The sequence below is a fragment of the Colossoma macropomum genome, unplaced genomic scaffold, assembly GCF_904425465.1.
Source record: "Colossoma macropomum unplaced genomic scaffold, Colossoma_macropomum, whole genome shotgun sequence".
NCBI classification, from domain to species: Eukaryota; Metazoa; Chordata; class Actinopteri; order Characiformes; family Serrasalmidae; genus Colossoma; species Colossoma macropomum.
The window spans coordinates 1595625-1609423 of record NW_023495267.1 but is presented as its reverse complement, the minus strand read 5'-3'; positions in this window follow the sequence as shown (position 1 = coordinate 1609423).

Here is a 13799-nt window from a genome sequence, read left to right as displayed (position 1 = left end):
TAAATCTATAAAATATGTAAAAATATGATAAAATATTTCTTTTTTCCAGTATGTTAAACTCAACAAATTGTGCACTAAAATTGTTTCCTCTAAGTTGTTTCCTCTCTGTAGAAACAAGTTTGTTTTTAGTAGAAAATGAGAAAGATGTAAGTCTGTATATGTATTTATTTAACTTATTATCAACAAAACATTTGCAGCCGTCATTTGACTAGGGTGTTTCAACATTTGCATACAACTGCACCTTTTATTCATTATTAGCAGTTTTTTGTTTTGTTTGGGGTGTCGGGGGTGTGGGATTTAAGATTTGCTTAATACAGTTTCTTGAAATTTTTGCCCCTGAATCTGCTTATGAAATAAATATGTCAATCTAATTCTTCAAGAAATGCAAAAACACTGACAATGCAAAGAAAAAGCAGAGGTTACTGCAGATCCTCCTTACGCTCCATGTCCAATGACAACAGGCAAGTGGAGAGGCGACATCAGGCCAGCCTCTCCAGGGTCCATGCACACTCCCTCTCTGAACCCCCCTTGACTGGCAGGCCAACTAATGGTTCCTGACTGAAGAGAATCAGCCGCTGTTGAGAGGGAGCAGCAATCCCTGCCACAGGCCAGAAGAAAGAAATGCCAAGCTGCATTCCTGTGAGCCTGCAAGACCATCCTCCATCCATCCCAACACACACACACACACACACACATAGCTAGTACTTGGACCTGTTTGGATCAGGAGCAAAGGCTTAGGAGCTCTGAGTTACACAATGTGGTTGTATTATCAAGGGACCATTAAGGTTGATTAGTGTCCACTGATTGGTCACTCTTCTCTTGTCACAAGTGATCTGTAAGCCTCTAAAACACTGAACTTCCATTACTCTGTACTAATAGAGGTCGTAGCAGAGCAGCTGATAGATGCGTCATCTCTACTAATTCTGTCCTAACATTTGGGATGAACTAAAAATAAATAATAGAAATAAAAATAACATGACAGAATGTAAATATAAACATGTAAATATGCAAGAATTGAAAGATTTGGAAACAAGCTGGGCAGCAAAAATACCAATCTCTTTAGAAATTTTCATTTTATCACTTGCAATTTGTGCAAAAAGTGGATGGAAACCACGTGACGTGTATGTGGTGCAACATGTCTCATGTTACTGTTACTGTACATCTGTTGTCAACACCTGCCTGTGAAAATAGACTCATAGTGAAAACAGAATGATTCATAAACTTATTAATCGTTTCACATGAAGTGAAAAGAAGGGAAATTATCTCATATGCACCATATTGACTGACTTATTGGGTCAGTCAAAAAGTTTGCAGTATTTCCTGTTCCGGTTGTTCATCTAAACTCTCCCTTCCATCACATATACAACACTATGATATTTGGCCATTATTCCACATTATTTCATTTTTCTTAGCCAACACACTAAAGGAAATAATGAGGTTGGAACTGCATGGAAGAAAATGGAAGATGACTTCAGGAAACTGATTACAGTAAGTAACTTCATCTGTGCCATCTTTGTTAGGCTAACTTTTATAGCTTTTATAGCTATACTCTTATACTATTTATTCTAGTAAAATACACAATTCTGTACAACTGGAAGATGTTTTTATCTTAACTTTCATTTTACAGTAAAACACTGTTCTCGGAAGAAAACTTCATATCTCCAAAATGGTAACTTTACAGGAAAGGAAAAAACCTACTGTACTTTTAATGTAAGTCAATGGAACCAGGCTTTTTTCCAAGTCATTTTAGGTCATTTCCTTTAGTCCCTTCATCATGAAATTTGCATACAACTTAAAGGGTAATAGGTATTTTCAAATAATGTCCAAAACTGAAAGACGTCAAAAATGGAGATACAAGGTACCGACACCAGCGATAAGCTCCCAGATACCAAGCATATATCGGTATGCTGATTTGATAACGTCGGCACCCTGCCGACTGTCTGCCACTGCTGGTCCACCCTCGGACCACCCAGATTAACGCCCTGCATTCAAGGCCTAACTAGTTTTGAATCTTATCAAACAGATTTTAAATGCACACAGCCCTTTACTTTGGTAAATAAACTAAGACACATAGACAATTGATAGAAAAAAATAGGCTTAGTATAAAATTATTTCGTTAAAGGTTTTGTTGCTTACACTGTGCTAAATTCAAATTATTTACTAAACTAATTTACAAAAGATAACAGAAGGAAGAAATGAAGGAAAAATAAGTAAATTGGACTGTGAGAGGCAAATAAGCACTGAAAAGTGGCATTTTATCAAATGCTCTGCTTAACCACTGGTGGGCTGCCAGGAAAACGCTGAGCAAAAAGCCAGTGGGCCACCAGCTTTGCCATCAGCAGGCAAATAGTGACCCACCATCATCTTATGGACCTAATTTTACAGTTACAATCGTACATGCTTGCAAATCAGCCTGTAAGTTTTTAGAAGCCTTAGCATTTATGCAGAACATTTTACTTGTTCTGTACATTTTCCAACTGTAGAATTTCATGTTTTGAGCAATGACAAAGGTGTGCATGCTAGCAGATTAGCCTATAGAGGCTTTAGCAAGAACTAAAATGCAGCACATTCTCCTTCTTTTGTACAGGCACAGACTATATTTCAAAAAGTTCTATCTGTGCCTGCCACAGCAATGCTGGATTGCGCTTAGCAAGCCACTTCTGTAAGGAAACCTATTTTTGGGTAGCATACTTCTGTTTTAGGCAAAGGCAAAGTTGTTAAAGCTCCTCACCACTGAGGCAGCACTGTGGTTTATTTCTGGTGGCTTGATAGATTAAGGGCCCATATAGTTCCCTGTGTGATAGGTGGAGGCCGTGGAGGTATCCTCAACCCCTGTGAGAGGGCACATGGAGTAGACAATCAGGAGCAAAGGGAAGGCTTGATAAAAACGAGGGAGCTGTTGCTAAATAAAGGAGGGAGTAATTAGTAAATGTCTTCTGAGCGGAGCACGGTGAATTAGAGGCCTAGTGGATCATGTAATTAGGGGTAAACCAGTCTCCAACACAAAGCGCAAGGGTGGAAGAGATACTGAAGGATGAAAGGGCAAAAAAATGTGAAAGGTCTACTCTTGTATTGAGGTGCATGTGTTTTAAAAGGGACACAGTAATAAGCTAACAAAATTGCTGACTTTTATCTAATAAATATATAACTGGGCCAACTAGTATATTAAGCAAGCTTTAGTTTTCGAGTTGCACTTTGTAGCAGCTGTTAAAGTGAGTGCTGTATTAGAGCCTTTTCTTTAATTGAGTCCTACACAGCCTGGATTACAGAGCCTGGAGGACCTTTTTAACACACACACACACACACACACACACACACACACACACACATCGTCTAAACCGCTTATCCTTCTGGGTCGCGGTGGGGTGCTGGAGCCTATCCCAGCTGTCGTTGGGCGGAAGGCTTAAAAGGTAACAGGTATTTTCAAATTATGTCAAAAACTGAAAACCGTCAAAAATGGAGATACAAGGTTTTCTTCCGACAACAGATATCAAGCATATATCGGTATGCTGATTTGATAAAGTCGACACCCTGCAACCTTTTTGAAAGTGACCATAGAAGTATGTATGCTGTTGCTAAATACAGTTATGCCTACACTTAAAACTGACCCTAACCTTCACTAGTTTTTCAAAGTTTCAGCATAATTAAGTTGTTAAGATGTAGATGTAGAGTGTTTTGATAGGAAACACTGCATTTTAGGGAAACTTACCGACTCAGAATGTTTCACAGTGGTGGTGGTGGTAGGACATCTGAAGGGTTTAATGCCTCTTAAAAGTTCCCTCACAGAAAACCTTTACACAAAATTCTGAATGTTGCCTGATGCCTGTACTGTCAGTAAAACTTATATCTTTAAGGGCACAAACTTCAGTCTTCTGTTTCTTTAGGCAACATAATTGTACCATAACCCATTGAGTAATATTTTTGAGGTGCATTGACTCCATAAACTCTGTCTTGACTCCAGGCTTTTTATTTTCTTTAATGTAACTTTAAAAACAGTACAAATTTGCCCCTTTGCCCAGAAAAAAAAACTCATTCAAGGTACACAACTGGGAGCTTATGGACTGTGTTGTATCTCTGAGTGTACATTTACATTGTTTGTACCTTGGCAAACAGGCCTCAAACATTTTTTAATCCATCCATTTTTTTTAAATCCATTAAAGGCAGAGAGTACATGCAGGGCATTGTAAGGCAAAATATCACTCAAAGAAATTTCAGATTTACTACTTTTTTACATTTTATGTTCAATTATCATTTTAGACCATAAATGAAATGGCTGTGTTTTAGGCTTTGCTACCCCTAGTTCCTATCAATACCATGGTATAAAATATCTTGGTATGTTTCTGTACAATGCACCATTTCACATCAAATTTTTAGGGGAAACTGCATTTGGTAATAAGAAAATCCTCATGTGTACCAACAAAATATTCCCAAAATCTCAAAAATGTCACCCTTTCTTATCATGATAGGAACATTTGGTCCCCACAAAAGAAAGTACATCCATACATGTCACTGTTCTCTGCCTCTTGAGGGCAGAGAAAGGGGGTGAACAGAGGACAGAGGAGGAATATCTAACGTTTCAAAGCTGTTCTCCTGCCTACATGAGCCGCACAGTCAGCCCAACTGGAGCTCCGGCAGCAGTTGCCGTAGCTACCGAAAGAATGCTGATTCAGACTGGTGCAGACAAAACAGTTTACTTTCCTCTCTTCTCTGGTCTCAGAAATGGGAGGGATCCTGAGAAGCATCTCCAAGTGACTGGACACACGCTTGGAGCAGGACGGAGTATTCAGAGACCCGCAGCGAAGGGTGCAGCCCCTCACCCCCTTCCACACACATACATAACGTCACTGTTGTTGAGCAGGTTTCACCCTAGACTGTGCCCTCACACTAGCACACCAACAATACAGCCAGTGTTATCTCACCCTTCACATGTGCGTCTATGCAAATGTATTCAAAGAACGAGGTGATCGCTGGCCAGTGATAGTGGTTCTAATTGGGCAAACCTTATGAAGAAATACAGAGCATCGCCCATCACCTTAATTTCTCCTCTCTTTTAATATTTGAATACTTTGGTTGTCGGTTTGTGGAGACATTGCATTTGTCACATTCACATAATTTCACAGACAGACGGCTGAGAGGGAAAGGGAAAAACTGGTTCATATTTAAATGGCCAAAGAACAGAGGGAGGGGGTGTATGGCAGACTAGATGTGAGGAAGAGCAGATAACAACAAGGATAAAGTCATAAATAAATCTCCTCTGAGAAGTAGCCAGCGTACTGACAGTGCCAGATTAAGGGCTGGGCCTTTTAAACAAATTGGGTGCTCAGAGAGGCATATTGCCCGTGTGCTAGAACATGTTTTATTGCCTGGCCATATAACAGCCCAGACAAAGAGAAGCAAGGACTGGCCAACATGGCTGAGATGTCACCGGTCCAAACGAGCTCGGATAATTGGTCCATAAAGCGATTATGATGAAAATGAGAAGGGACGTGAAATTCTGTGAGCCATTGTACTGAAACAGAGCGGCTCAGGGGGGGTGTAAGAATAGCCTCGGACTGAAACTCACGTGAACGAGCATGCTTGCGTTGTTCTTTTTATGGCACAACGAAACAAAGTTTGAATTAGATGTGATGTGCAGTGACCTTTAGCTCCCCCTCCGACACCCAGTCTGATTCTCCATGGGCAAACAGTAAGACGGCATCTATGGGTAATTGATAATGATCTTGATGCAGCAGGGAGAAAGGTGGCCAAAGAGAACCTACAACACAACCAGACAGCAATCTTTTAATTTACATTTAGGCCTGAAATGGCTTAAGCACCATATTTGCGAAGCAATGTGTTTATTTGCATGAACAAATTTATATGTAAAGTTACAAATAAAGTAAAAACTTGGCAATTTAAGGGGTCAGAAAATGCTTCGAGTTCTGACATTGTTGGGCAGTCTTGCACGCACAACATGTTTAAGATCTACTAACAGATTTTCAATGATGTAAAAGTCTGTGAGAGCCATTCCAAAAGCTGCACTTTGTGTCTCTTAAAGTACTTCACGGTGAATTTAGATGTATGTTTTGGATCATTGTCTTGTTGCACAAGTCAGCTTCTTTACAGTTCAAGTTTCTTGACTGACGATGACACGTTTGCTTCCAGAATTTGCAGATATTTTGTGAATCTATTTCTCCATCTATATATGCAATGTTTTCTGGCTTATCTAGATTTTGTTTAGCCTATTCAGATATTGACTTTTGTGATGAGGTTGCAGGTAAGGTTTCCTTCTGATGACTCTTCCATGCAGATCATGCTTGCATGAGCAATGATGCACAGTAGAATGGTGTACCGCCACACCAGTATCAGCTAAACCTTCCTACAAGTCCTTTGCTGTCACATAGGGGTTTAGCTTTGCCTTTCTGTCCAGCATACAAGCAGTTCTGTCTGAAAGTTTACCTAGTCTTTCAGATCTTACCTTGACTTCCTCAGTTCCTCTTAACTACCATTTTAAATGACATTTCAGACAGTGGAAATCGCAAGCCGCACGCACTTTTATATCATTTTATAGCTTTCCCTTGGCTTGTAGACATGAATTAGCTTAATTTTTTCAGATCCTCAGCCAGCTGCTTAGAGGAGCCTATGATTGTTTAGTGTTAGCACAATGTTTGAAGAGTCAGAGAATTTATTACATGCTGGAATTGTCATCACCTGGCAATTTCTACATTGAAATAAATGTTGCTTTGAATTTACTTTTATTTAAACTTACAAATTTAAATAAAATATATCACATCAACACAATTACATCATTTATTGTGCTTCCTTTTGTCAAGAACTGTGTTGATGTTATGTATTTTATTTTATTTTATGTGGAGCTGATGTACACATTTGAATAAAGTTAATTAAACACAGCACTTGCCCTAATGAGTCATTAAAGTTAATTACGTTCTGGGACTTTACAACTGGAATGGAGTTCAAACTTTTGTGCATGTCACAATTACTACTTTATAACATTGTATAATGAAAATAAAATCTTATACAATAATAATAAAATAAAATAAAATGTTGCTTTTTAAAATAAAATAAAAGTTGTGTTTACTTCATTTGACTTCAAAAATCAACAGAACATGTAACTTGACCAAACTTTTGCATACAACCTGGAAATATACATAGTTGCTGTTGATTTTCACACTACTATTTTTACTATTTTTATTATTTTGAGTCTACAGAACTGCCATCAACCAAAATATTTGTACAAATTTTTAAGTCATAACTATGTCTTTGCTGTCGGGAGGGCATTAATTCAATGGCCCAGTGATGCCACAGCCCTCCGTGGCCAGAAATCTGAGAAAGAATAATTAGCTTCACTCTTACCAGGTGGGTAAGATGGCCCTGCCTCTACCCCATCACTCATACTAGACAATGCCAGCATATGTTAACTGATGTAACAGAATTGGCAGTTAGTGTTCTCCTCTAAGCATGTCAAGCTATTCACTGGTGTTGCATTAGCAGTAGCTCAAAAAGATCAAAAAAGAACTGCTCACATGCCTCACCCTCCAAGCTGAGCAACATTGTGCCTTCAGCCAGTTATCACCCTCCCAGCCTGGTAGCATTGTGGGATAAGGGAAACCTAACTAGCAGGAATAGGACATGAGTAAAACTGGGGGAAGCACTGAGTAAAAATCCAAAAAAGTATGGCTGTTGTTCCAACATGACTGCAGCAGATATGACTTCATAACATTATCGGAATAGGTCAGCAAGGTTATTACAGGCTATAAAACGTCTGAACAGTAGGTTGTTTTGCATACTGTCGTAAACAAAGACCAGTTTCCTTAATCAGTTATGGCACACAATGTCATGGTCTCAACAGGGCCAGAAAGCGAAGAGAAGATGAGAGTGTGGATGGAGTTGCCTTAAGAGCACTTCAGAAAGTCTTGAGCGCTTCAGTTGCCACACACAGACCAGTCGGGAACAGGGAACAGGAAAGGCTGAATGGCCCTATTGAGAGTGTATCCTTGAAGCACACATTCATTCCAGACCCCGTTTGCCTTGCATCACAGCCTCAGTGACACAGGAGACAAAGAAACGGAAATCACATACCGCAACATCCTGTCTTGTCTTGCTTTGTCTTTCCTTGTTTCTGTCTCTGTCTGCCTTTGTTTATCTTCCCTTCGTGTGTCTTGTTCCATGTGCTTTTGTTTATGTAGGCCATGTGCTTTTGTTGTTGTTTTGGCCTATGTCTCCTGCCTGGTCCTGCCCCCTGGTCATCTGTCCCACCTGTCTGTAGGCTGTAGCCTCACCCTCTTATAAGTCCCAGGTGTTTCTTGTTTCCCCACGGTGTAATTATACCCCTGTGTTTCCTCAGTTCCTTTTGTCTTGTATTGTCGATGTGTCCCCTTAGTTTGTTGCTCCCTGTTTCTAGTTTTCTTCAGTCTTGTTTCAGGTTTTGTGTTGTTTAGTTTGTCTTCCTTTGTTGGATTTTTTTGTGCTCTGTTTGCTTTCCCTCTGTTATGTTTCATTATGGACTTATCTATTTCATAAGGTGATTTAATGCCTAAACAAGTACATGAAATAGCAGTATTGTTGTGGGTGAGTATTTATACAGTTCACCTCAAACCCCAACTTTGAGCTTTAAACTCAAAAAATATTAATGCGTACAAACAAATTTGTGTGATTTTTATATATATATATATATATATATATATATATATATATATATATATATATATATATATATATATATATGTATAAGGACCTTCCTGAAGATAAACATAATCCTCCACTGAAATTGACAGCATCTACTCTGTATATGTGCGAGCATACTGAAGTGGGAAACAGACTTAATGCATCTGTCTGTATGCACAGTAGGCCTACACAATACAGTACTGTGCAAAAGTCAGAGACCACCCTTCATTTATTTAATTTCCAGTCAAAGAAGCCATTAATTACAAATTGTTTATTTTTCAGCATCAGAAAAAAGCACAAAACACACATATTTAATAGAACGTTATACAGAAGTCTCAACAACTTCTTTCTTTCTCCATTACCTAATCTTTTCAAAGAAATCTGCAGGGATATTGTTCCACACCTCCAAAGTTCAGTCTTCGAAGTTGGTTGCATTTTCTGCTTCTCACAATCCAAACAATCCCGAACACATTCAGTGGTGTTGAGGTCTGGCCTCTCTGTCAGTCCAGTATTCTGAGAACACAAGCAGCTTTTTTTTTTTCTTTTTTTCTTAGTAGCTTCTTCACAGCTACACATCTTTTCAGACCCATATATTTGTCTTCACACAGTGGAAGGAAAGTTCTTAATTAGACGGATCAGGTGTGGGAGGGTAAAAAGCAAGTAACCTGTTTGCCTTAAAATTTTGAGTTCATTGAATTTAACAGAATGCTCATAAAATACAGATGTTTTATTGTTCTGTTAATTTATTATTAGATGTTCAATGAACTCAACATTTTAGGCAACCAGATTTTTTACAGTGCAGGAGGAGGATTAAGGGCAGTGAATCTTGTATACTACACTTTACTTTTGGGTTGATAACTGATTACTGACCTCTGTTTTTTTTTCTCTGGGGCAGGTTAAGCGTTCCATATATGATTTCAAGCAGAATTATGCAAGAGTTGGTTCTTTTGCTACTGGGGTCTCCCTACAGTTGCAGAGAATAATTCACATTTAGGTTGTTTTCACACTAGTCCTGAATACTTGAGTACACACCCAGGATCGATTTTGGACTCATTTGTGGGGAGGAACTCATTATTGCTGGTTTGCTTTTACACACAAGAATTCCATCCGAACAGTGGATTAATGGCATGATTCCATATGCCACTTTTCTGTGTGTAGGTTTGCAAAATGGTTGGCACAAGCTTCAACCTCCTGGGCCCTGAAGAAAGCTCTACGCCCTTACACCACTGTCGTAAATACAAATCGTGCTTTTAACTTCCCTCATGGACAGCTGTACATGTGCATTTGTTGACTAGCTGAAGGATACAGATCCAGCAAAGACAACATCAGAAGTGAAAGAACCAACAACAGAAAACAAGTAAGCCAGGTCATTAATTTATCAATTTATTATTTATATAAGTTATTAATTACTAGTCGAACAAGAGGTAGGCCAGCTTGGCATCTGTCTTACATCCTTTTAGGTCTTTCAGCTTTTGCCAATGCATAAATTCCAGTCTGAGATTTATTCTTGTCCTGTCTCTTGCACAGTCACTCTCTCTTCTCTTCCTCACATCCTCTGACAATGTCTTCTTCAGTCTCTTTGCAGCCACTGCCATGATGTCCATGCTGGGAATACTGAGATAGCTTCTTCTAACAGCTAGCTGAAGACCCATAGTTGTTGGTGTGTGACATGATGCTGTAAAGTATTATGCAGCTCTCGTGAGAGATCTTGTGCACATTTCACCAAAGTTACATAGCGCAATAGCAAGCTATCTGAGCCCGGCAATGACAAAGGCGGCATTCTCAGTATTAAGTCAATAGACCAAAATGATTTTGAAGCTGTTACTTTAAGGTAAATTTGTTACATAATGTGACTGTAACACTGAAACGTGTTCATGAAGGGCCTTATTTCTATCATTGTTTATATGATTGTTGGATCTTATTCAAAGGGTAAAATCCTTTTAATCTGTTCATGACAGTTTTTTCTCCCAAAATTTCTACAATCTAGATTGAAGCAGACACATAATCCAGATAGCATTTCTAACTAATTGTACAGCATCATTTAAATGTTATATCTTTTCTGTACTTTACTTTGCTCATATCTCAGAAATGGTAACTTTGTAGGATATATAAATGTTCCTAACTTTGAACATATGTAATTGTAAAGTAACTTTGGACCATTTCTGTTGGTCCATTTGTCAAGAAATGTTCATAGAAACAAATGGCGTTTTCAAATGTAGTAAAGAAAAATAAAAAGAAATGCAGCTTAGAACTTTCAATCAGAGGATATTAATGATGAAAGTGAGGGCACTCTCAGGACAAGCACTGCTTCATGGTGAAGAAATTTAACCTACAGATGGGATGCTGGAGGACATGACTGTGTTCTTAGTGCAAAAAAAAAGATGGCAAGGTCTCTATCTCTCCCCTTGGCTATGTGATGTGTTAGCTAATCAGACATCTGCAAAATAGCTGTGCAAATTAGGACAGTAGAAAATGTTCCCACATCCTACAAGTGTTTCAGCTGATGTTGCAGCTGATAATACCAAAAATACTCTCAAGGCTTCACATGCATTAGAAGAGTTTATAGCTACAATTTAAATTTGTCTTGTACATTACATATTTATAGTAATCATAATGTATAGTCAGGTCCATAAATATTTGAATGTCAGTAAAGTTGTTGTTATTTTAGCAGTTTTAGCAGTTAGTTGTAGTTGTCCTCAGCAAATTGAAGTTGTTATGATAAATATGATAAATATGAGCTCAAAGTACAGAACTTCGGCCTTAACTGGAGGGTATTTACATCCAAATCATGCGAACAATGTAGGACTTACAACCATTTTCATACATAGCCTTGTTGATGCTCTGATGTTGCTCTGTCAGGCCTTTACTGCAGCTGTCTTCACTTCCTGCTTGATCTTGGGGCGTTTTAGTTTAAGTTTCACCTTCAGTAAGTAAAGTACATACTGGATTAGATTCAGGTCAAGTGACTGATCTGGTCATTGAAGAACATTTAACTTATTTGCCTTAAAAAAGTCTTTTCCCTTGTCCAGTTGCACTGAGTGAGTTCTGAAGCATTTGGCTGAATCTCAGAAGGTAATATAGCCCTATACACTTCAGAATTCATCCTCATGCTTTTATCTTCAGTCACATCATTAATAGACACATGGGTCACAGTTACATGGACACTACCTCCACCATGCTTCACAGATGAGGTGCCTTGGATCATATGTCCATAAGATTATGTTTCAGGACTGTACAGATTTTTTTACAAACTCTAATCTAGTCTTCCTGATGAGGCTTACCAATGGTTTACATATTGTGTAACCCTCTGTATTTGCTCTGGTGTTGACTTTGTCACAGACACACCTTCCTCCTGGAGGGTGTTCTTGATCTGGTCAACTGTTGTGAAGGGGTTTTTGTTCACCAAGGAAAGAATTCTTCTGTCATCCACCACAGTTGTTTTCCATGGTCTTCTGGGCCTTTGTTTCTAAACTCTCCAGTGAATTTTTTTTCTTTTAAACAATGCATGAAATAGTTTGGCCACACCTAATGGTTTGTTATCTCTCTGATGGGTTTGTTTTGATTTTTCAACCTAATGATTGCTTGCTTCACTGGCTCTTTGGACTTCCCTCAAAAATGGGAGAGCTATGTATGAAAATGGTTGTAATCCCTACACCGTTCACCCAAGTACCCAAATTTAAGATGAACCTCTGCACTTTCAGCTCATATTCATTACTTAATTTCAACTCTGATATGCTGTGGTAGACAGCTAAAACAACAACAACTTTGTCGCCGTATAATTTATAGACCTGACTGCACAGCAGCAGAAAGAATGCAACCTATTGTATAGAGTCTACTTTCCAGCCATTTCAAGAATTTTTAGACTACATCTGCTCTTGGCAGTTCTTTATGCCTTAGCTCCGTGGTTTTTTATCTACTTCCATCAAAGCTTTCTCTCTGCATGATTTACTGTTTACAAAGTGACCATTCAACCCCTTGAACTGAAAAAGGCCTGAATGTGCATCCAAAATTATGTGAGATTAACTCAATAAGTCAGCACTTCACTTGATTCAACATAGGACAAAACTTCAAGACCCTATCAACACCACACTTTAGGATCTGTTCAACAAGTGAATGACCAATGGAATATCCTTCATCCACAGACAGGATTTTCAACCCACTGACCAATGTGTTGGGAAAGACACAGTGCAAATGTTCAAACTTTTTATTGAGGATATTTGTTCCCTGTGATTGAATCCTTATTGTACACATGAACTTCCATAGTTTCCTCTCAGTATTCTCTTCTGCAGGTACACCTAGCCCAATCGAATGAATGATAAAACATCAGAAAGAAACCAGACTGACACGTTGACATTTCAAGGGGGCACAACCAAAATGAAAAATGCAACCATCACTTCATCTGTTGTAAACATGCCCACTTGCCTCATACAGCAGTGCCACAATAGTCTCTAGAGCAAAATTTTCTGGTTTAAACACTGAAAAAACTCTGATGATGTATCTTGAAGGTGAAAGGAGTTTTTGAAACTACTATGAAGCAGACAATTGAGGGTGGGCTGTTTGAATTTTTTTTCTTGTCCTGTTCCAGCATAATGCAGAGGAAAGCCACATAGATAATGTTACTGATAGGAAACTGAATATTTATTACCTTTACATCAGTAGCTATCATAGCAGTCAGGATTTATCAAAGTGGGGTGAGGGGGCTATGGATGAAAACACTAAAAGACTACAAACTTGTTAACTCTGTCAATCACTTATCATTTTAAGAATTGCTGCTATTTTATTCAATAATAATAATAATAATAATTATAATATAATAATAATTATTATTATAATTATAATAATAATAATAACATGTTCTTTCCCAATAAGTTATCTGCCTTGATATTTGATCACTGCTTTTCAAATACAAGGCATTCTGGACATTAATTTTATTAGAACTTTATTCCTAAACATTATACACCTTTCTCATCCATTATAGAATCAGCTACAGCTCTGTTCATTTGTTGGACGCTGCCTAAATGTCTTACAATAATTTTGTTCATGTGTACATTGGAGGTACATACAGGGTTCTGTGGGGCAAAATGTCCCCAAAGAAAACGCATTCTTTCTGATTTTCCACTATTTCATCATCAACA